The sequence below is a fragment of the Ambystoma mexicanum genome, chromosome 5p, assembly GCF_040938575.1.
Source record: "Ambystoma mexicanum isolate Mex_15411 chromosome 5p, UKY_AmexF1_1, whole genome shotgun sequence".
NCBI classification, from domain to species: Eukaryota; Metazoa; Chordata; class Amphibia; order Caudata; family Ambystomatidae; genus Ambystoma; species Ambystoma mexicanum.
In genome coordinates this window covers 1072363970-1072389080 of record NC_090930.1, presented here as the reverse complement: position 1 = coordinate 1072389080, position 25111 = coordinate 1072363970, and positions in this window count along the sequence as shown.

The window sequence follows — 25111 nt, the reverse complement described above, 5'->3', positions numbered from 1 at the left end:
GGCAGGGATGTGCATTATCACCCTGCCTTTTTAATCTTTCTCTGTCAGATTTGTTAATGTCTTTGGCCAAAAGTCGATCCTTCCCGTCCAAGTTGGGAAATCTGAGGGTGTCAGCACTCTTGTCTTTGGATGATATGGTCCTATGTGACTGTACTATATTGGTCTTCAGCATTCAATGAATGTATTATATGAATCTACTCCTGAACAAGTTTAATCATAAATGTAGAAAAAAACTCAATCATCAGTGTAAATGGCACGAAGGTTAGAACACTGCCAGATTGCACAATTGATAGTGTTCAATTGAAAGTGACCACTGAATGAAATATCTTGGATTTCTGATTGGAATCAAAGAAAATAGGGGGTGATTAATTAATAAATTGAGAACAACATTTGTCCCATCATTTGCCCAAAGTTAAAAAAATTCATGAAATATTGTAGGTTTGCACCATTACCATGAATTGGATTTGGGTTGGAATTGTTCTCTCTCAGGAGAATGGAAGGCCTCTTTTGGAAAGAATTGTTGAGATTCCTCCCCCTCTTCCATTTTTAATAATTCCGCATGAATTTAGGTTGCTATCGTGGGAAATCTTGGTTCATATAGCCAAGTTAAGATTATTTTGAAAGATTCTAGACCCCCCCTAAGCACTCTATGTTCATGGTTTTAAAGGAAATGTCGACCCAAAACATCTGTAAGGCTTTGGATCAATTTGAAGAAGAGTTAGTTATTATTCCGAACGGGGTAGAGTTAAACAAGGGGCATCTTTTAGAAAACCCGTCAGGGTTTTCAAAGAAATCAAACTTGGTCAATGGTGTAGAGACCAGGATTCACTAAATTATACAGCAAATTGGCCAAGCAGTATAGGCGTTACGACACCCTGCTGCCTGGTTATGTAATAGAATTCCTTAATACAAACTATTGTAGGGACTTTTTATGCTATAGATTTAATTTGCTGGGTACTCTCGAGAGATGGGTTCTGAAGAGATGAATAGAGAGAAAGGACCGATTTTGTAGGTTATTTAAAAACAATGATTGCTTAGAAACTCTTAAGCACTGTTGTCTAATCTGTTGTCCAGTGACATTGGTTATGAGAAAAAGGATATTTTTATCAAGTGAAGAAGCTTTGAACGCAGAACGGTTTTGGAACAGTTTAATGGGAAGTCAAACGATGGGTGTAACTGTAGCTCTGGTGAAAGGTTTAGTTTGTGTACATAATGCATTGTATGAAACAGTTTATTTGAATTAATGGAAAACTGATGGTAGTTTTCTTTTTTAGCTGTCTGAAGAAAGAAAATAATGAAAGTTTCAATGTTTTGTGTGTAGAGATCAATTGTGTGTAGGATGTATGATTTTTTGTTGTATACATTTTGGTGTGTTAAAGTTTTTATATAAACTAGTAACACAAGTAAAAAATAAAAATAAAGAATAGGTACACATTTTCTGCATGGGTAACTTGTTATACTATTGTACCAATGTGTTCCTTTGTGTAGCTCCATGAATAAAAGTGCTATAGAGAAATGTTAATAAACAATAAATAAAGTAATAAACTCAATAGAAAAAGGTGGCAGGATGATGGCAAAACACAATAGACATGGTTTCAGGATGATGGCATCAAAAATCTGGGTGAAATGTGAGGGAGTGGCAAGTGATTCTAAAAAAAAGGGGTCAACCGAAAACAGGGGTTTTCCCTCTTGATCCAAAGAGGTCCTTAGAGAGGTGCTCAAGTTTCCAAAGTTCCAAAAGACAGGGGCCAGATGCAAACACAAAAGTTCCCAATCTTTCTGGTGTGCAAACCAAATAAAGATCATGCAATGTTTCCCCTTTGCAAGGAGGACATATACACCCTTTGTGGGGTCTATGAGAGAGAGTGTATCTTGTCATTTGGCCCCCTTCCTGTATTTTGAGCTTCCTTGGTTTGTGAACCTGAGATTCAGGGGTAGAAAGGTGGTTAAGTGGTCAGCCATCTGCTTCTTCCAAAACGTCTTCCACAACTCCCTTTTCTTGTGGGTGAGCAAAGTCTGCCTACAACATTGGTAAGTGGGGTGGTGCTTTTTGGAAAATCTGCCGAGCTAGTCAGATTTGGTAGAGAAGCATGGCCCTACTTTCCCCACCCACTTCTCCAGACAATGGTCTTTTTTGATTATCTTCTGCCCTGAATATGCGCTGTCTTCCACATGCCCTGCCATACCGATGTTGTTTTGTTCTTCAAGCATCCTCTATACTCTACAATGGACCACTTTCGGTACTCTGAGATCTCCCTATACTCTATTTCTAAGAAGGTGGTCTTTCCTTCTTCATCATCTCTCTAATGGTCTCAGTCTATCTCTAGCAACTCATTGCCTTCTCCTCTCTCTCTCTCTCAATGATAGCGTTGCTTTACTTTCCAACTTTCTTCCAAATTTCAGTTGTATGCTTCTTCCTAAAAACCACAATCTCTTCCTTCTCTTGTACTCTCCCTTTCCTCCTTAATCCAGAAATCCTTATACATATCTCCTTCTTCCTCACAATGTAATTTCCCTCCTTCTTCTTCAAGATGTAATTGCCCTTCTTCCTCTCTGCATGTGTCTCCTTTATCTCTGCAAGAATACAGTTCTCCTTGCTCTCCTCCACAGTATCTTCCCCCTGTTCTCTTGGACTCCCTTTCTCTCTAAGGTGATATCTCCTGTCTCCTTGCTGGAGGAAACAATACCACGCACTGTCTCACTTCAGTTTTCACTCCCTCCCAAAGGCCCCAAAGTCCTCTCCTTAGTTCTCCACAAGCTATCCATCATCCCCCTGTACAAAGTGGTATATATCTCTCTGCTAGAGAAAACTCCCCCCCACATTGTTCACCTCACTACACACCAAGATCTACTTCCAAGTCTCCATTTTGGTGCTTTCCAGTCCCCACATCTCAAAACAAGGGCTCTTTCAAGGATGTGCTCTCCTCCCCATTCCTGCTCTCCTAGGATTACACTTTCTGACTGAGCTGGGTGCATTTTAAATGCCAGTCTTTCTGCCTTTTGGTGGTGCTGAGGAACAGTGGATACAGGTGGGATGTATGGACTGGACTGCTCTCTGTTGGGCCATGTGCTCAGGGTAATGTTGCCTGAAAAGGGGATGGCCTACACTTATAGTAAACCATGCTGCCATTTTGTTTTTTATAACTGGCCTGGCCACACAGGTGCTCTCCCACCCCTTATAGCCCTGCTGGCCCTACTCACTTCCAGATCCCTTTGCACTCTCAGTGTGTGAACTTAGAGGCTGAAAATCCTTTTTAAAGTCTTGGAGCTTCATGCATACATTTATACTTTCCTCGTTGTGGGAGAGTTTCAACTTTGTAAATCCCACAACATACACTGGAACAAAAATAGTATTTTCCCTTTTCCTCAGTTTCCCATTGTTTGCTTGCAATTTTGTATCGACAGGACTTCTATAGTACTCATTGGTATGGTGCATAATTATGTTATGTCACGTTGATATCCCATGATGTTACCGAATTCAAAACAACAAATGAAATGTTACCAAAATAAATACTGAAATGTAAATATATAGGGGAATATATAGGGGTGGGGTTAAAAGGTGTGGGGGGTGGTTTGGGTGGGATTAGAAACGTAGGGAAATGTGGGCCTGTGGGGGGACTCCCCAATCTAAAAAAAAAATGTGATCTTTTTTTGTTTTCCAGTAAGATTTCATTTGTTTAAATTCTTTTTGGTAAAATCGTATAGATCTGTCATGTTATGCTATTATTTATGCTTTCCCTGGACTTTGTCCAGATGAAACAAATGTATCTCCTTGCTCAATGGAGATTTTTGAATGTGGCAAGATTGGTTTATTAAAGTGTGTGGTTTATTTCCTTAAGGGAGGACACTGGGTATGGCTGGAGGGATCTTCATGCTGCATCAATTATATGGGGGTCACTCTCTCTCTTCCTGTCCCACTGGCACTGAGTATCTTGGATTCCCTTGAGGCACACCAAAAGGGTTGTGGGTCCTGACTGTGACTGTCCCTTACCCACAGGCATCACCCATTATGCATAACCCTTCTCTTCCTCATGATTCTCTTTCAGCTGCTTGCATGGGTCGATGGAGGGGGTAGCACTCCCAGTCCTTCCAGCACCTCCTTCTTATTCATAGTACGAGAGTGTGGACTTTATTTGCATCTATTCCCCTTTACATGAGGAGTACTCAGGGTCTCTATAAAAAAGCCAGAATGGGTGGTAGACCTACAGGGTACCTGGTAGGAGATGAAAGTAGTATGGATCTCCATCCTGGGATTCCCCCAAGCACCTGACATTTTCACCAAACCAACTTGTGCAGAGGTAAACCTGTAGGGTCTTGGGTTCCTTTTTGCTGTTCTCTCTGTGGAGGTCTTCCATCTGTCTCTGGGCGGATGTTTCTGATTCTTTGGTCTCTGTTGTGTCAGGCACTCCACTCTTTTTAAGGTGTTATTTTTTTTGTCTGGCCTAGACTTCTTCAAAAACATAGCTCCTGTAGGCTCCCGAGCCAGAGCTGCAGATTGATGTGGGGATAGGGCCTGAGCTTCCTTTTCGGCAAGGGAGTCTGTCTTTTCCCTTAACAGGGCTTAACCTTCCCCCTTGGCCAAAACCTCCATCTCTTTGTGTGCCTTGGCTTCAGCCTTCTCTTGGGCCAAGACTTGGTCCATCTTTAAAGGTAGAGTATCCAGGAAAGGGTTTATGACTTCTCTTGCTCTAGGGTTTACACCTTCCCTTGGGCCAGGGTTACAGCCTCATCTTGGGACAGGGCTTTAACATTGTGAGGCTGAACTTTGGCATCTCACTTCTCTTTCTTGGTCTTTGCATGGGAAAATAATTTAAGCCAAACTTTCTCCTTTCTTTCAGCCTTTCCCTGGGCCAATATAGGGCACTCATGGGTGCTATGGTTGAACTTGATGCACCCATAGCATGCCCACTGGGCCGGTCAGGTTTTTGTGTAGGCCTTTATCTGGGTTACACCCTTGGGTTGGACTGGACCATGCCACTTCTTCTTGGGAACCTGCTCTACGTCCTTTTTGTCTAGGGTATCTACTTCCCTTGGAGATGATCTGTTGTGTGTGGGTAATGCTAGCTGGACTAGTCATTCTGCATCCAGTTCTATTGCCAAATAGGACAGGTATCTAGAATGATTGCCTTTCACAGGGATAACAGACAAGAGGACCAGCAACGAAGCAGTAATGTTTAAGGGGTTTTATTATATCAGTGCACAAATAATAATATTAAAGTGTCAGGATGCCAGTAAACTCAACAGAAAATATGTCAGGACGATGGGCACATGCAATAGATAAGGATTCAGGTTGATGGCTCAAAACATCTATGTGGTACAATATGATGCAGCACCATGTACAGGACTAGGATGAAGACAGAAGACTTCGATTTAACCCTTTATTTTCACCAGTGGCCATTTACTATACTACCCCCAATTTCCACTGGCACACTAGTCACCAGAAGCTGTTTTTGTGTAATATCTCTAGTGACTGACTACAGGGGTGACTGACAGTAATAGTTATAGACTATTTCAATGTATGCTAATTCTAGTTTCATCTTGAGTACTACTCCTGCTTGTTTACAATCACAAAGTAATGCATAGTGAGCCACATTCCAATACGACAGACAGGAATTCCCCTGGAATTTGTTTCGGTTCTCCATGAGAAATGAGAGCTGCACACATGCACATTATTTGGATACTCAGTCCAGGCTATACACAAGTGCACAAACGCTGGGGACAAATATGCAATAATTGTATTTTGTACATTATCATGTTCTCTGACATCAAATATATATCCAAATAGTTGTCTTACAATGCACACAAAAAGCCCCAGGGTAACAATGGTCAGATGGACAATTCACAGAACCAAGTATGATGTTCAAGCAATATTACTAGACCATTTCTTGGGTAATATTACATCCAGCCCCTTAAAGGACTTACATTTTTTGGGTTCTAATTAATCAGCTCTGTTAATATTTGCATTGAATTTAGTGATGGCTTCATGCATTTTCCAGGTGTCCTCACCACGTCAATGATTAAATAAAGCATGAGGCACATTTCTAGCTGACTGCATTTTGCAAGCTGTAAATATGCAATAAAAAGTTATGAAAATAATGTTTTGTATGAAGATGCCGCAAACTCGTTAACTAATTTTCCAAATGTACATCTTCATTTTCAACTCTGCAGATAGTGGCCAACTATGTGTCTCTTGCAACTCGTGGCCTTCTTGCACCTTTGGAGAGACACTTCTTCAATATTTGGGGGGTAGTACTTCAGCTATGAGTTGAAGGGCAATCATTTCACCTGCCATTTTCTCATACACTTGCCCAATCAGTCACCTACAAGAGGGTAGAGTGATGCTGGACCATGTGCCTATCCAAGGCATCCTCCACTACCATCGAGTTCAGGTCACGTGACTGACGATCAGAAGCAATTCAGGCAGTATGTGCCTGCATGACATATGAGTTGATCTGTCTGTGCCTTCCAAAATAGTGCCACACAGAGAAGGATTCCTCCACTACTAGCAATAATCTACAGTGGTGATGGTATCTTTGGCAACTAGGCTCAGCTGGTGAATAGTGCCACTGTGGTAGTCGTTTGGACAAGTTGAGGAGGGGAGACTATGATCTGCTTGTGCTGGGGTGTCTTGGACTGGAGCTGGTAAGGTTTCATCCCCACCATTGGACAGGGCTTTGGAAGAGGTTCACTGGAAACTGGCAAGCACACATTGGGACTAGTCAGTCCAAGCTTTCATTTCATGTGCTTTAGCATCCCCATAGCTCCCAGGGTGTAATCCTTCTACATCCCACAACACAGCACTGTTTCACTTCCAGCAACTTAAAGTGGTTTTAGGTTGATGTTGTAGGGGACAAGTCCTGCCGGAAACTTGAAAGGTTTCCGGTAGCTGCCTCGCCCCCTCTTCAATGACAGGAACAGGTACAGGGGAGTTTGTGCTGTTCACACACCCTCTGTGGCATCCACTGAGCGTTCTTCCATCTCCTGCTGCACCATCACTTGTATTCACTTTACTCCATCTCCAGGCAGCCACACACCTCTAGTGCACCCTATCACTGCTGACTTCTAACTTCAAATGAAAGGTTCATTTGGTTATTGCCCTACACAATGTAGTATATTACCAGCTATGTTGTCTTCATCCATTAAGTCGGCTAGGTCTGCACAGTCAATTGTAGACACCTAACCAGGTTTTACAACATTTTTGGTAGATGAACTCTTGCATGGCCCTTTGAGGGATCACCCTCCTCTACCGTGCCTCCTGCCACCTCCTCCTCCGCATGTGGTAGTGACAAACGCTCCACTGTCCGTGCTCTCTCCTCTCCTTTTACTTCACCAGCCTCCAATGGACATCGCAGCCAAGGAAACATTTGCTGTGGCATCTGGCACCTACGGAGCTCAGAACCACAAGAGGTACACCATCCTCCCGTAAGAGTTTAACTTTCAAATTGACATCATGATCCCACCGAGTGTGAACCTCCAATTACTACTCCACCTCAAACTCCTCCAAATACAAAGCTGTGCCCTGCTTCAGGATTTCAATTGCTTTCTTAGTAAGAACTACACTAAACAAAACCAAAAAAGACAACTGATAGACTAGGGAAAACACACAGACACAAAGAGGGTTCTCACAAATAGTAGAACCGTGATTATAAACAGGAAGGATTCTCTCATTCAAACACAAATGGCGACAATTTTTTATATTTCTCAAAAAAAGCTGGAATACCGTTTTCAGATTATTTTTTATTATGTTGGGGTAAAATGCAATAGCAGGGACATCAATGAGGGAAGTCATAAAAGGCCAAGTTAGATATAGACATATCTAAACGGGATTAAGACATTAGGAAGAAAAAATTGAAAATATTTTTCCTGTTTTTACAAACCAAGGGAAAGGACTGGGAACATCTTTTTGAAGTTATGTTGTACATTTTTTGGCGGACAGTAAGTAAAAAGGAAAACAACAAAGGGGGCCCAATAAACACAAAAACAGACAAAAGATGGCAAATAGGGATAAAAAAAAAAGACCTGAAATGTAATGAACTAAAATAACTATCACCAAACCCCTCCCTAATCCGTCAAAACCAATCTAAACCAAGTGTGGCCTTGCCCTGTACAGTCCTGCTCTCACAGCCTAACATACTTTACAAAGACAAAGTGAAAGTGATCTGGCCCTTTTATAGGACCCACAAAAGCACCCCTCAATCTTCTGGGGTAATTTGGTGACTATGGGTTGCCGCAAAATGTATCTTTTGATGCAACCCTCGCTTAAACTACCACACTCTCCAGTGCCCAGCTTTGACTATACATATTCCGAGGTCAAGGAGTGGAGGAGGGGGTAGTTTTACGAGGACAATGCAATCTATGCAACACGCGCAATCGATTTAGAGAAAAATCTACACTGCAAACAGTTCACGCCATCTTGGCAAACATATGATTAAGTCAACACTGTGACATCAAACCCAGCTCTAAACCCACTTTCCCATTCCCTTATTTTACTTCTACTCCTGCTCCACACTACACACCCACACACCCTCCAGGTTAGATCTATAATAAGAGTAAATTAATGTAGTCAATATTTGACATGTATGGTTAGTGGAAAGTGTATACGAGAACGCAATTGTACGACAAAATAAAGTATTGCCAGGTTATTAGCATAGAGATTAAGTTTACAATTCATCTAGTGATCATAGTGTCATTATATCTTTTCTGCAAACGTAGAACAGCGACAACTGCACCGATTCTACCTGCTAACATACAACGTTGTATTCCAATAAATGATAGAACATTTCAAGAACGGTCCTTGTTGCAATGTTGCTTGTGTTGTCAAGTTGGCATGCCTTTAGCACAACATTGTAAAGTTGTGAATAGAAAGGTGGCCGCGTGCACTTAAAAAAAATGAAAAACTCTTAAGTGTCGCTGATCATTGTTTTTAAACACATTTTCTTACCTGGATCGTTAAAGTCCCTTCATAACATGGGATGTCATTTCTGAGTCCACCTGAGCAACACGCCTGGTGCATTTATATCCCTGAAAGCCTAATAACACACGAGAACTGGGATGTAATTCGCGCGGAGCTGTTAACATTGGTATACACCCGCATACAATGTGAGTAAATCAAAGTCTTGAATGTCAAACTGTCAACTCCTACTTGAGGCCCTCACTGATCTATGACTCATAAAACCAAAATGGAGGCCCCGGCTCGCGTCAATGGTGAATTGATTAAAATGCAGCTGCCTTCTGCCGAACTTCAGTGACGGAGGGCAACCCAGAGGAAGCGAAATTACATTTTTAAAATGCAGCACTTGCAGTTTTTATCGGTAAAACCAGTGTGTTATTAGGGTTTGAAACTAAAGCCTTTATTGCATTCTTAGGAGTACATTCAGTGCACACAAATCATGGCCTATAGAGTATGCGGCTGACAGCTAAATCTATGAAAAAATATCCATCCAAAAACACCTTATAGCAATGTCAGAGATAACCCACTATCCGCCTGCTCTGCGGTGATGAGCGATTCCACCATTTTTGATTTAGGTAGATTATACAGTCGCTGACATGATGTTTGCGTGTCAATCAATTTTTATTTGTTGATTTCTTTCAAGTGGCATCTATTAGCATCCTCCTGCCAATTACCCTGGCAATCGAGCTGGTCGATCCCGCGATAAAAGCTGTGGACGAGCACGGAAGGGCAACAAGCGTCTGGCCTTCCTTGCAAGGAGATATGTGTTTTGTTTGCAGCACATTTGATTGTAATTACTCTCTAAAAGCATGGCTAGACAGGAGAAAATCAAGCACTGGATCGCTGATGGCAGTACACATCTAGTCCCGAGATAAGTGGCTACCTGAGGTTACGGCCTGCATCGATTTTGATTCTCAATTGAAAATATCCTAGTAACTCTAAACATCAGAACATACTGTGTTGGGAGGAGGGGGTTAAAAAGTAAAGCGGGAGTCAGGTGAGATAGGAAGGACACAGACAGATGACAGGCACACAGAGAGATATAACAGAGGGGATGTATGATAGTGATCACAGGGATGTTGATTTGATCACCCGCAGATGGCAAATCAATTTTAATAAAGGCTTTTCGTAGTCAGGGGTGGACTGGAAACCAAAACAGGCCCTGGAGATAATTTTCAAAGTGGCCCCATATTACACATTTTCTGCAAGCCCAACCCCTTTACTATCAGAACATTTGGAAATAGCACACAAAAGAGGCCCAGTGTGCGCAGGCCTACCAGGAAATCTCCAGGGTTCCATATAGGCCAGCCCACCCCTGATACAAGAGATTGGATAGACACACAAGAAGAAATCTGGAAGCCCAAAAATCATGAAGGTTTCTGGTCAGGCTCTCGAAAATTAAATCAATTGGCAAGTTATTTGAGACTCTTCCCGAATTGGTACCTTCGATCATTATAATTGCTGTTTCGCTTGAACTTTTGACCCAGAAGAGAAACGATTTATTGGAGGAAAAATCAAAGTGGAATTGTTACATGCAGATTATGCCATCAGACTGATTGGAAGGAATCTTTAAAACATTTGATTTTAATATGTCCGGAACTGAGAAAAGAAAGAGATCTGTGTCTGGGTGAGATCTTGAGAAAATACCACGCTAGAGACACTGATGATTGGTGGACAATTTTGATTGAAGGGGAAAAAATGTACATCAATTTGGCTCTGATAAGACTTGTGGTGGCTACATTCAAGAAAATCGATGGAACAAACCAGGTTGAAAAGTAGTAGCTGAAGAAACCAGGAAGTGAAAAACTTGGCAAGCTGCATATCGAATTGAAAATCACGATGGTCAGCAGCATTGTTCCTCCACCTCCTGCTTTGGAGAGCTGTGAACTTTCTTTTCTCTCATTAATGGAAATGTAAACTGTTTTAATTTTGAGCTTATAAATTGGCTAAAGGTTTTCGATGTTGCAAACCATTATGAGCCGTATAAAATAAATAAAAGAATACATAAATTATGAATCCATAACGGATTTCAGATGTGCTCAAGAGTGCTATTGAGAAGTGGATGCTTTGAACAATATAACACTAGTGAGTTCCATCCTAAGAAGACACAAACGTGCTCTGGTGGTGCTGAGACAGCTGCCCTCAATGACCATGACCAGAATGATGGAGGGGTGAACTCACATGCCACCAGGGCCAAACCAACTTGGCCACTTAGGAAGAACTGATACTGTGCTTTGCCGCAAAGTACCTTTGATGGAATTATATTCTGCGATCACTGTGCTGATAGCCTATTCTTCTGTGATATGGAATTTGTTTGCAGCAAATACAATTGTCCTCAAATTGTAGCTGTCTGAAGAGATGGTCTGGAGCTAGAGATCCATCTGAGCTTGATGAGGTGAATGTATCCACTGACAGGGTTTCATTTTGATGACTCTTGCCACCACCCCTGACTGCCAATTTGAGAGGCCTTGGAAATCAGACTAGCTATTAACCATAAGGATGGATAGAGGGGAGAGCTTAGGCAATGTAGGCACCGCTGTAAACACAAACCTTTTATTTAGTGAACACAAAAAAGATACTGGGATTGGAAATGTTGTTGACATTATTTTAGATGCACAATGGCTAAAAATATAAATGGCATCTTTAGTTGGCAGTAAAATCACCCACAGAAAACATTAACAAACAGTGCAGAGTAAGCCGTAACATATTGTATTGAGAAAGGTATCATGCGTACAAAGTGTAGACCAAATAAATTAGTAACAAATATTAATAGAAAGTAACATCCTGGCAACTAAGCAAGATATGTCCTATGAAACTAGCACTACATAATGTAAAGATACCATGAAAGTTTGTGTGTTTGTTTATTTATTTATAATGAGCTCCAGACCCAGAGGTTACCAGGCGCAGCAGAAAGTATTTGCAAGGCTTACAATGTTACATGAATAAGAGATTTACAATATTACAATATTACATGAATGTGCAGTTACATACTTACAATATATACAGAGTGATTGCCGGAAGAAACTAAGTAAGGTGCAAGAGTTTGCAGGCAATATTCACAGTTATATACATTAGTGATGACTAAAATACATATGTACAATTGAGTAGGGCTGAAGAGTGCAGTGGAGTCTAATGCAAGTGTCTAGACGTTGTTGGCGTTGATGTGTTTGATAAAGTTCCTTCTGAAGTGTGAGAAAGGTTGGTCTACTCTTAAGTTGTGTGGCAAAGCATTCCACAGGTTGGCAGCTCTCACAGGGAAGCTAGTGCCACCAATTTTGGCAAGTCTAAATCTAGGTACTACCAGGCAGTTGGAGTTGGCACTTCTCGTTGGTCTGCTAGAGGTGTTTCTTTTTATTTTATCCATCAGGTAGCTAGGAGCAGCATTGTTAAGAGCTTTATGGGTCAAGGAGATCATTTTTAGATGGATTTTATTGTCAGTAGAGAGCCATTTTTGTTGCCGTCTAAAAGAGGAAATGTGCTCCCTTTTATTTATGCCAAGTGCAGCTCTAAGAGCATTATTTTGTAAAGTTTGTAGCCTTTGGGTGATGGCTTTGTTGGCACCACTGTAAAGGGCATTACAATAGTCGAGTCGGGAAAGTATTAAAGCTCTCACAAGGATCAGACAACTGTTGTTGGATAAGAAGGGCTTGCCTGCTCTTATTAATTTAAAGGTGTAGGCTGTGGTAGAAGCTAGGGAGTTGACCTGTTTAGTAAATGACATGGTAGAATCAAGGTAAAAAACAAGTGTTTTTACTTTCCTTGAGACTTTGATAAAATTTCCGTCTATGCTGAATGCAGAGTAGTCAGGGCCCAATTTGTTGATGTTGGCTTGTGTGCCCAGAATGATCAGCTCTGTCTTATCATCATTCAGGCAGAGACCATGGGTTGCCATCCATTCCTGAATGATAAGATACACTCTGTTCACCAACTCCCTGTCCTTACTATGATCCCTAGAAAGCGGGAGGAGAATCTGTGTATCATCTGCACAGTTAGTGTAGGTGATACCTAGAGTATCCAAATCATCAAACAGAGGTTTGGGGCAAATGTTGTATAATGGTGGGGAGATGCAGGAGCCCTGGGGGACTCTGCATGTGATAGGTGTAGGGTCTGCTGCTGCCGAAGGGGAAAAACTCTCATGGTTCTCTCACTCAGAAAGGATTCTATCCATCTGATGGCTTGGGTGGAGAAATGAGCGGCAGAATCCAAATGTCTAAAGAGGACCTTGTGGTCCACAAGATCGAAGGCAGCTGAGAGATCTAGTAAGAGGAGGAGAGCTGTCTTACCTTGATCTCTCAGTTCGTCTATTTGGGTCTTTAAATCAATGAGGGCTGTTTCAGTTCCGTGTAGTGGGCGGAAGCCAGATTGTCTGGCTCCTAGTAACTTATGCAATTCAAGATGTTTTTGAATCTGTGTATAGGCCACTTTGTCCAAGATCTTCAATAGAAATGGAACTGTGGTAATTGGGCGGTAATTAGTAGTGATGAGAGGGTCTAGTGTCTGCTTTTTGAGCAGCGGGAGCACCCAGGATTGTTTTAAGTTGGCAGAGATGATGCCTGTGGAGAAGGAGGCGTTAACGAGTTTGGAGATAAAAGGCGATAGTTCTCTGGCAGCTGGGCAGATGTCACCTTTACAATTAGATGGTTTAAGGGAGAGGATGATTTTCTGTACCTCTAATATAGTGGTTTTGGTAAAGGAGAATTTACTAGTCTGGGGATTGTGGGTAGCATTAGGTGGTGGATTAGGCAGATTAGAAAGGTTGAGCGAATCTTTTTTTAGTTGAATTTTGTTTTGGAGGGTGTTTATTTTGTTTGCTAGTGCGTGTTGGATATCTACGCACCAGGTCTGGTCCTTGGTGCAGGTGTCTGGTGTGGCTATGGGGGATTCAAGTTCCTTCATTATGGAGAAGAGTTCCTTCATACTTGAGTTGGCAATACGGTCATTATATGAGTTAGGCTTTGCCAGGCAGACTTCATTTTTGTAGTGGCGAGAGATAGATGTTAAGTTGGCCTTATTCTCATCAGTTGGGCATAGTTTCCAGTCGGATTCACATTTTCTCTCAGTGAGGCATAGGGCCTTGAGTTCAGGTGTAAACCATTTGTTTAGGTGGGCTTTAGGTTTACTTTTTTGCATTTTGAGTGGGGCAATTTTGTCCATGGTGTCAGTCATGATTTTTTTACACTCGTGAACTAGTATACTAGGGTCTAAGTTGTCTGGCAGTGCGTTTAATATAGGGAGGATGGCAGGTATGACTTGTTTACTGTCATGTTCTTCTTATTTCTGGTTAGGCATGATGGTCGGGAGGTTAGGAGGTTGAAGGACACTAATGAGTGGTCGGTCCAGGGTAATGGCGAGATAGAAGAGATGGTCGCTGTGCAGTTAGAATCGGCGACCCAATCTAATATCCTACCTTTCGAGTGGGTGGGATTGTTGACTTTTTGGTAAAATCCTAAGGAGTTAATAGTATTGGCAATGGTCAAGGCGTGCACGTCCGCTTGGTCATTAAATCCTAGGTTAAAGTCCCCTAGTACCAGCAGTTGTGAGGTGGTTTTAGCATTGTTGGTTAGTAATTTATGCAGATCCTCCTCAAAGGTCCCAAGCGGGCCTGGAGGTCTGTAGATTAGGTGAATAGTTAATGATTGGGTATTGTTTATGAGGAGTTTGGCGGTGAGGGTTTCACAAGATTGTAGGGTTTGGGTGGGGGCTAGCCTTAGCGATAGATTCGATTTGGAAATAATGGCAATTCCACCTCTGCGGGTGCCCTCTCGGTCTTGCCTGCATATAGTGTAACCGTCAGGGATAGCCAACATAAATGATGGCCCTGCCAGGTCTCGGTTATTGCAATGAAGTCCAAATTAGCCTCAGTGATTAAATCAGCTATATCAAGGGCGTGGGCAACTAATGATCTTACATTGAGGAGCGCTCCTGTGTAGGAGTGATCCTTAGTTTCTGCTTTAAATTGTGCAAAATTTGGAATACTTCTAGCACTAGGTTTTGTCTTAGATTTGGGTGTTTGGGGGTTTGTTGTGGCTAGAGGGAAGTTGGAAGCATTACATTCCTTATTGTTTTGGCATTTCGTTTCACGTTTTGTAAAAGGGAGGAGTCGTCTTGGCAACTCATGCAGTTTGTTAAGTCTGGCGCGTAGTTTGTTATTTCTATCAGTGGTTGAGCTAGGCTGGGAGGCATAGGGTACTGGTCCTGGCATAGCCTGGTATTTTGAGTCAATGTGGACAGAGGTGTTTGTAGCTGTATTTGTTGTTGTGAGTGGGGTGGGTACTAGTTTACATGGGGGGATCCCAGTGTGGCCGACCTGATTACTGGTGACAAGGAGTGTAGAAGTGGCCATGAGACAGTAGATGCTGAATAGGCTTGACATTATGTGGAACTGCCACTATAGTAGGGTATGCAGGAGTTGTATAGGGTAGGTACTTTCTAAGGTAGGGTAAAGGTCCCCCTGAAAAATGAATGCACTGTTCCAAGTTCAGTACAATGGAAAACTGTGTTTGAGATGAGTATAAACACTTCCAGAGAGTGTAATACCACAGGCCTGTTCACTGCAAAAGAAGGCAGTCGAAGTGCAGGAAACGAAAAACAAAATCTGTGGAGTTTTCATGATGGTGCAAACTAAAATAGTTAGTCTGATGTCAGGTTGGGTTAGATTCTGGCAATGGGTGTGCTCTACCATAGGGTAAACTCTCTTGTTTAAATCTCTGATATCAGATATCCTTAGGGAGGGAATTCCAAATCTGCAGAACTAGGAAGGAGAATAATGCCCTTTCCAGGTTCTTTTTGAATAGGCCAGAACCACCAGGGAGAGGAGGACCCATGATTAAGGTTAGGATTGTGTCTTAGGTTTTAGTCATAAGAACAAAGGACCCTTTCTATGTATTTCGTTGAGACTTTTTACTGTGGGTGTATGTTATGAGATCATTTAATAGAAGTTGTGCTGTTGGCAGGTCAGGTCGAGCGAGGAGGGGCCTTGGTCCTACCCCTGTTCGCAGGGGAGAAGAGTCATGGTGCCAGATAATGCCAGGGCCAGTTAGAACATTAACATTGGCCCGGGCATTAACCTGCCCCATTAAATCCCCCGCCCAGAGGGGTTTATTGCTATTAGCAACTTGGCACGTTATACAGGGATCTTTTTTTCTTCTCAAGTTGAGAAATGGTGTGTTTGCCGTTTGTCAACTTGAAAAAAACCTGCAAACCACAGTGTCCCTTCTCCCTTTCCTTGGTGCCCATTTCTGGGAGAGAGGGACAAAGGAGCCCATGCTAAAGGGGCGGAGTTGGGCAGGGGATGTGGGAATGGCAGTTTGGGCTGAGCTGAAGGAGGGGAAAGGGTGCACAGTCATGGTGCACTTACCTGAATTCCCGACAGGGAAGATGGTGACCTCTGACTATCGAGGAGGCTTGATGGAGGGGGTTTACCATGTGGTAAAAACCCAATTCTGAGCCTCCAGATTGTCTGGGAGGCTGCCACAATCCACCCCTCCCCCTTGCTTGGTGCTAATAACAATTAAAGCTATGCTCCGAATACCATGGAATGTATTTTATAAATGTGGAATTAGATTTTGTTCTTCCATTTGTCATCATCTTCTTGTGTCTTGGTGAAGATTCCTTGAGTAATGGAGAATAATAGTACAACTACTGTTTTGTTACGTGGGAATGCAGGTATATGAATATCTTTGCCTAATCAATCAACTACCTGTGGAGAAGCAGTTTGGCTTATCATAGATGATAGTATCATATTTCATGAGTGACCATACCATTTAGACAATGCATTGATTGATTGATATTTTATTTCTATCGCGCTCGTACACAAGTTTGTTTGTTTGTTTGTTTGTTTATTTTGTATGGCGCTCCTGACACAGGGGCGCTTAAACATCAAGTTACAGGCAAAGGTGAGGAACATTTGTACATTTGTGCAGCATATGTATAGTTACAAGAAAGCAGTTAGTGCAGAGATAGTAACAAGCAGACATAGTAAAGGATACATTCATACATTAGGCATACATACATAGTTGGTTATTTATTGAGTAACCAAGTAATGACCTTAGATCTGAAAGGTTGGAAAGTGGGGGTGGATTTGATATCCAGTGGAATAGTGTTCCACAGTTGTGAGGCTAGAACTGGGAAGCTGGATCCACCAGCTCTTTTAAGGGAATATTTGGGCACCGTCAGTTGTAGTGTATTGGAGGATCTGGTGGTTCTAGTATTCTGTTTTAAGGTGAACTTATTGGTTAAATGGGGCGAGGCTAGGTGGTTGAGAGCTTTGTAAGTGAGGCAGATGGTTTTTAGGTCTATTTTTTGTTGGATGGAGAGCCATTTGCCTGAAATTCTTGTAGCCGAGATATGTTCTCTTCTAGGAATATTGAGGACGGCACGGAGTGGATTGTTTTGAAGAACTTGCAATTTATTGATTACCATTTTTTGGCACCTACATAAAGGCTGTTACGGTAATCAAGTGTTTCAGAGCGCGACAAGGAAAGGAAGGGTAACAGGGGAGAAAAAAACAGCGATCTTACTAGGCCCAGTGACATTGAGAATGCGCAAGTGCATGGAAGGGGGGAGAATTGGAAAGTGCGAAGCAGAGGAGAAACATATAAATAACAATAAATAAATAATAAAGGCAACAAACAGTGGTAATGCAGCCAGCAATTTGCAAGTGCTAGGTTTAAGGCAGCAGACAGGGTAGGTCTGATAAGTGCAGGAAGAAAACGGAGCAGGGGCTGTATGGGTACAGATACAGACCCCAGTGCAAGGGGTGGCCCGGAGGCAATATGGGAGGGTGGCAGGGTGAGCAGGTACCTGGGCCCGAAGGACAGAGGGTGGCCAGGTGCACAGTGCCAATAGAGAACAGATCAGCAGGGGAGAGGGGGAGCGAAGGCAGAAGAAAAGAGGAAGGTCTTGAGGTGCTTCCGGAACGGGAGATGGTTCACCTCAAGTTTTAGAGTGGTATGGAGGCTGTTCCAGAGGGAAGCCCCAGACGAAAACAGAGATCCACCCCCAGCTCGTTTCTTTGAAAAGCTACTGACCCTGAGGGAGTTGGAGGTAGAAGAGCGAAGAGCTCGAGAGGGGAGGTATTTGCGGAGGGATAGCTGAAGGTATTTTGGACCCAGACCCCAGAAAGCCTTGTGCACAATGCAGAGGGTTTTGAATGTAATCCTTGCATCCACTGGGAGCCAGTGGAGACATTTTAGAGCTGGAGAGATACGATCCCAGGGCTTGAGGCCAAGGACAAGTCTCCCAGTCCTGTTCTGGATTAGTTGCAGAGGGCGGAGAGTAGAGGCAGGTAGATTTAGAAAGGGGCTGTTAAAATAGTCCAAGCTAGAGAGAACCAGAGCTTGGGATACCATGAGCTTCTGGGGGAAGGAGAGGAAAGGCAGAGTGCCTCTGAGGAGGTGCAGTCAGAAATTTGACTTTTTAGAGACCTCTGAGATGTGGGCGGAGAAGGAAAGGGTGGAGTCAAAGATGACCCGAGGTTCATAGTCTCACAGGTGAGGGTAGGAGGAGGGCCAAGGGAGGCCGGCCAGAGAGTGAGGGGAAAGTATTGTGAAGGTGTGCCGATGAGGATGATCTCTGTCTTGCTGGCATTCAGACAAAGATCATTGGCGGCACACCAATCTTGAATGGCAATCAGATATGAGAGAGGGAAATGAGATGGCAGAGGGCAGCCTGAAAATGAGTTGAGTGTCGTCAGCGTAGCACTGGAAATTTGAGCAGAAAGTGGCAATGCAGTGGGCGAGAGTTGCCAGGTATTGGTTGAAAAGCCAGGGCGAGAACAGAGGCGCTGCTAGGGTGGTTTGGGGGCTATAGCCCCGGATCCTTTGGTTGTAGCCCCGGATGGAGATAAGAGGTCTACAAACAAAAGCTAGCCCCGAACATGCCGGCCCTCCATGCACATAAATCCGAGTTACATAATACACAGACTCAGCACAGGTAGATTTAGGCAGTAACGTTAGTGAATAAGATAGATCCGATTTAATTTATTTAATCAATAAATGAAATGGGAACAGCACAAACAAAACACAAACGTTGCTACCTCTTCCGGGCCTGCAGGCTGCATCTAACTGTGCCGTCCATGGCTGCACTTGCGCATTGTGGGGGGCACGCCCAGGCCTCAAGCGCACGTGCCCATGCTCTCTCGCATGTGCAGCAGCAGGTGTGAGAGACACCTGTGCCTTGCCTGCCCAGTGCTTTATGCGAGCAAGCTGCAGGCTGGTGTGGCCCACCCAGCCCCTGTGTGAAAAATTACCTGCCCTTAAGAATGGGGTGGGGGTGAGTGGTTCGGACAAGACCACCAGGTTTTGCCAGCCCCTGGCGCAGCGACGCCATGGTCTGTTTCCCACCTTCCAGAGGGAGCCGTTTTCTTCTGCTGCTGCAGCCCGCTGCAGCCCGCTGCAGCCCGCTGCCTTAATTGGGCCGGAAATCCAAACAAAACCATCTCCAGGCTGGTGAAATGAGTCAGTGCCGAAGAGAGAGGTGCTGAAGGAGACAGGGGTGCCTCAGCTCTCACATGGCTTTTAAAATCCTGGCCCAGAACTTGCCGACCAGGAGTTGCTTTTTGAGCAAGCTATACAATATAAGCACAGATACAAAGGCAGTAAGAAAATTGCCGTAATTGCCGTAATTTCAAAGGAGGAAACTGAGCCTTTTGCAGGACCACAGTTTATGATTACCTGTCCTTGACTCTCAAAAAATCTGGTGCTGTGTATCCTTAGTACTGCTGAGAGAGTCCCCGGGCGTCAACTCCATTCTCAAGTAGCGAGTAACCAGAATTACTGTGAAATTCCAATTCATGTTAGAAGGGCGAGTGATATAAGAATATATACTAAAAATGGCCCCGATTCGGCAGGGGAATAACATAGAGCCTGTGGCAGTACCAAAAAACATGGGAGGCAGCGTAAAGAAACCCAAGAAAAGTTAAAAAATAAAATATATAAAACAACAAAGTGAAAAAGCGTGCACGTTATCTAAATAGGCAAAAGAAAAGAGAAAAATAAAAACAAACCCTTGGACACCATCATAATGGGGGATGCTGGAATGCAGGTAGGTAGGCAGGCAGGCAGGCAGGTAGGAGCAGGTAGACATCACCCACCGAGGTGGGGTACCCCAGCAAGACTAAAGAAGAAACTTATAAAAATATACATTAAAATAGTGTTGCCAACTTTCTAAGACCATTTTGCGGGTCACTTTCCCACACGGCGATGATGTCATGGCATCATTCATCTTTGGTCTGCCCCCCAATTGCTGTTTAAGATGTTTGTGAACGCTCTAACACCTGGCTGAATTCAACTGCTAACGGTTTGTACTTGGCAGGTGACGCTCACGTTTTAGCTGTTAATAGCAGCACCCAAAGAGTCCCAGGTTTACTGTGAACAAGACCATCACAAACAAACGCAAGACCAAAGCATTAACATTGAAAGTAAGGTGGGGTCACAGAGTTAGAAGAGAGATGAGGCTGGGGATCTCTGCAAGGACATAGGGGAGAACATGGTGATGGTAGAATTGTGTCTGCAACCCTAAGCAAGACCCAGCAGTGACAGAAGCAGAGAAACAGACACTATTTAAAGGCACATTAGAAAGGAGGCTGCACACACGCATTTCTTGAATCTACAGAGCTATATCCAACAGGGAAGGGGAATAACGAGTAAAACGTAAAATTGCAATGGGTGCACAATAAGCAAACACACATTATACTGTATTCAAATTTCAAAGATGAACCTGTTAGGTTTCGCTTAGTGAACAGTTTCTTTTGTGTTGCCAAGTATTGCTGTAGTGTTGTATGTGGTATGCCCAAATGCTCACATCATTTCCTAGGTAAGGCCACTGCATACCCAGGTACTCAAACCGTTTTGGCAGCTATTGTCATCACGTGCCCAGGTATAGCCATGATTTACAGTGAATTGCTGTGATATGCTCAGATGCTCGAACTGTGGGACATTGTTTGTTGCAAATAATGAGAGGCTCCCTGGGGAGGTTGCAAAGGATCTTAGAGGGAATGGGGGAGCAATTGAGGGAGCATTGAGGTCTGTCCTGCTTTCAACCCTCCGCCTTCCAGTATAAAGGTCTCTATTTCTGCACTGGGGCTCACGCCTGCAGCATGAGGGTTTGAGGTGATACATGCCCCTTCCCTTCACTGTCCATCTCTCTTGAACCAATCTGGTTATTTTTCAGGCAGGTGTACGTTACACCGGTTCTTTGTATTAGGAGAAAAAATTAGCAAAAAGTGCAAAGGCTACCAAGGCTCAAAGACATTGAAGTGCTGCTCAGTCAGACGTACATGCAATTACGGCAGGTCAGTGGGTCAGGCACTGGTTCAGCTATACTTGCAGATGGTAGTTGCGTGCACAAGCCTCAGCCCTTTATCCTCCTCAAGTGAATAAGGTGATGATCATAACATTGAGCAGTTAATACCATGAACACACTATTTAGCAACCGGTGGAATAGGGGACACAGGCTATAAAACAAAATGGGATTATGACTGGTAGCCCATATGAGCGAGCTTCTAGGTGCATGCTCTAAGTTTCTCCCAAGACAAACCACATCCCTGCTGCCCTCATCTACATGGAAGTCCTAGGGACTGAACAAAGGAGGTGTGAGGTGTGCATCAGTTGTAGGTTGTCAAACATTGTTTCTTGCAAATTAGCTTTATTGGTGGAGATATTATGCCACTTGTTTGTGACTCAGACCTGTAGTGTTGTGTTATGCTGGCTGACACAAAGCTTAGCGCAGATTTGTGCAACATGTCAAAGCTGACGCGCGGGTTAGGCAGATTTACAGGTTCACACCCCAGACGGAAGATGTGTAGTTCTGTAGCTGTTGTTGGGCATTCAAACGTAGTGCAAGCTTCATCCAACATGAAGTATTTACTCATTTTCCTGCTTTGTTGCTTTTAGAGAGGAAGGATTAGGACTCCCTTGGATTGCAGTACAAGCAATGCAAGAGCCTTGCCTCGTATAGTGTATGTCTTTGTGGGAGAGTGAGTGTTAGTTTTTATTTCGGGTGGTACAGGAAATAGCATAAGTGGGCAATACTTGTCTTTTCAGACAGTCTCTGGACACCTCAACCCCTTTGTTTGGTGTAAAATATAACAATCCTGCGGATGGTTTTCATGTATGGAACATTTCAGGTGCTGCATGTAAATTCTGCATTCCTCCATGGCTAACTTCCCTCACAAAATCGTGAGTGGGGGTGTAATTATTTTAATGACATACTGGCGCGTATTATGCATTTTCTTCTTTGGCCACTTGTTCAGGAGCAAAAAAAAAAAATACTTTAAAACATTTGTGTGCATAGCGTTAACAATTTTGTAAAGGAACTTTGAAAGTATTAAGGTGATCTTTCACCCCTGTATCTCCAATTTGATGTCATTTGCATGGTCTCCGCTCCAGACACTCTATAGTATAGAGGGTGCATGCCTTATATGAGAAAGCATTTTGACATATGCAAAGTGGAAACCATGCAGCGCCTATCAGGTGTAAGTAATGTTGTTCGATGTGTTACCTCTCTCTCTTAAAACATAGTGCTCTGCTTTTTTTTGAATGAGCTGTATATTATGCATGCAATATTAACACAGGAAAGCGCAACGCTGCACCTCCATTCGTATGATATAATTATGTGACATCCAGACTTGCAATGGGCTCTACCTCCGGATCTTTCACCAACCTAGCAACGCCCCTGCTGCCGAATACATGAGCTGTACCATGTAAGTATTATGCTCCCCCTCTCATTCATTCGTAATTTTATAGAGGAGGAGGATTTAGTGTTATTTAATTTTGGAAGTAAGCTGTGCCATATACACATTACACTGCACTAGTTAATTATAAGACACATACCATGTAGGCATTACTTTCCTCAATCATTTTGTTTATTATTTTAGATGGGAATGGCTTTAATTGTATAATATTTCTTAAATTAGCAATTTCATAGGTCTGTAAAATGTATGAGCGGTACTTTCTAGGCATTGTAGAGAAACCCCTTCACGCTCACAACAGAAAAAAAAATACAACCCACCAGGGAAAAAGGCCCAGCACACCCCTTGCAAGGAAAACAAAGTTTTGTTTGCACAAAAATAGAGGTGCACCAGCAAAGTACTCTGCTGCCGCAGAACGCTCTGGCAATATCAGTATGAGCAACACTTTATGAAGGCACACAGTGTCATCAGTGACGTAAATTACATAATGTACAAATCCAAATAGCTGGTTGGTGCGACCCTATACATAGGCTACCTGCTCCATTGGCAATGCCAGGCCATTGGACCCAGCCCTTCTGTCCGTCTTCTTCCACATGGGCTCCTCCTTGTGTGGCATCAGATATGAATCTACCTTTAATTGGCTATTAGGCAAAGAAGAACAATGCAGGATCTATCTCCAACCTGGTGTGCACCTTCTATGGCAGACAAAGTCTAAGAGGATACTTTGAAGCCATTGCATCGCACACACTAACTCGATTCCAGACATGTTGGCATCCATCCAAAGCTCCCAACCCTCGTTTTAGCTATGTTGTTTTACCCCTCTCAGTATCTCGCAGCACACATCACCTGACCTATGGTGAAGGACACTGGTCCCTTCTTTCTGATCTTTCCTGATCTGATTGTTACTGGTCTGAATTGCCTCGCAAGAGGTGTAGTTACATTTGCATGCTCACCCAAGCTCCTCCTTCACAGGGTCTCAACAATGCCTGCAACCTCCTAGGAGTTGCACCACGCTTCAAATTGCATACAGGAATTCTTTGAAAACAGCTCCTTTAAACCACTGCAGGTTGCGCACTTTGGACTGGTCACTGTGGGTGGGCGCGCCCCTCCAGAGATGCGGCTTGGAAGCCTCTGTCTTCGCGTGAGTTGCTGGGATCATATTTGTGTCACCAAAAATGTTGAGAAACCCCTCAACTTTCACACCAGAAAAAATTAAATCCATTAGGGAAAAAGTCCCAGCACAACTCTTGGAAGAAAACAAAGTTTTATTTCGACAAACATAGAAGTGCGCCAGCAAAGTACTCTGCTGCCATGGAACTTGCTGGCAAAATCAGTATGAGCAAAACTTTACAAAGGCCCACAGCATCATCAGTGACGTAAATTACTTAATGTACAATTCCAAATGTCTGGTTGGTGCGACCCTGTACATAGGCTACATGCCCCATAAGCGATGACAGGCCATTGGACCCAGACTCTTCCGTCCGTCTTCTTCCACGTGGGCTCGTTCTTGTGCATCATCAGACATGAAACTATATTTAATTGGCTATTATGCAAAGAAAAACAATGCAGGCTCTATCTCTAACCTGATGTGCACCTGGTACTGCAGAAAAGGGCTAAGAGGATACTTCGAGGCTCTTGCATCGTACACACTAACTTGATTCCAGACACATAGGCAGATGCGTTGCTATGGGGGTGGTCTAAAAGGTATATGGCCCTGGGTCTCTTGGTTGTAGCCCCAGATAAAAGCTCAGGGGGTTCAACCAAAAGGCCTGCTGGTCCCTGGTCCTGACAGTCCCAACATTAGTGTAGCCCTGGATCTTTTCCAGAGTTAGCAACACCACAGCACGTTGGTGCCCATCCAAAGCTTCCCACCCTCATTTTAGCTATGTTGTTTTACCTCTCCAGGCACCTCGCAGCACAAATCATGTGAGCTATGGTGAAGGCAAATGGTCCCTGCTTTCTGATCTTTCTTGATGGATTGGGGGTCTAACAGTTTTATGGTGGGTGGTCTGGGACTCATTGGTTCCTCGGAATGCTGGGGGTCTTGGGACGGGGCTTTTGGTGCTATTACTTTGAGCTGGGACAGGGAAGGTCAGTGGCTCATGCCCTCCTTCTTGTGGGATTGCTTTCTCAGAGCGCTCTCGACCCCCTGTGGCTTCGCAGGGCGCATTCATTCTGGGATACGAAACGTTGGCAACATGAAACAATGAAGGGTCTATGATTCTCTGAAGCTGTGGCCTTTCTCACTGGTTCCCAAGCTACCCTATACCCACATGCATGCACTTATTTCTATGTGTGTGGCTTGGGTCATCGGCCCAGGATGCATGGCAGAGTTAGGCCTTGATTGCAATATGGCCGCTACCATCTAAGATGGCATTTGGTTCCCCATGTTTGCAGACCAAAAGAAAGATACCCCATCCTGATATGATGATATGTTTGGTTATTTATAACACGCTTAATACCCAGAGGGC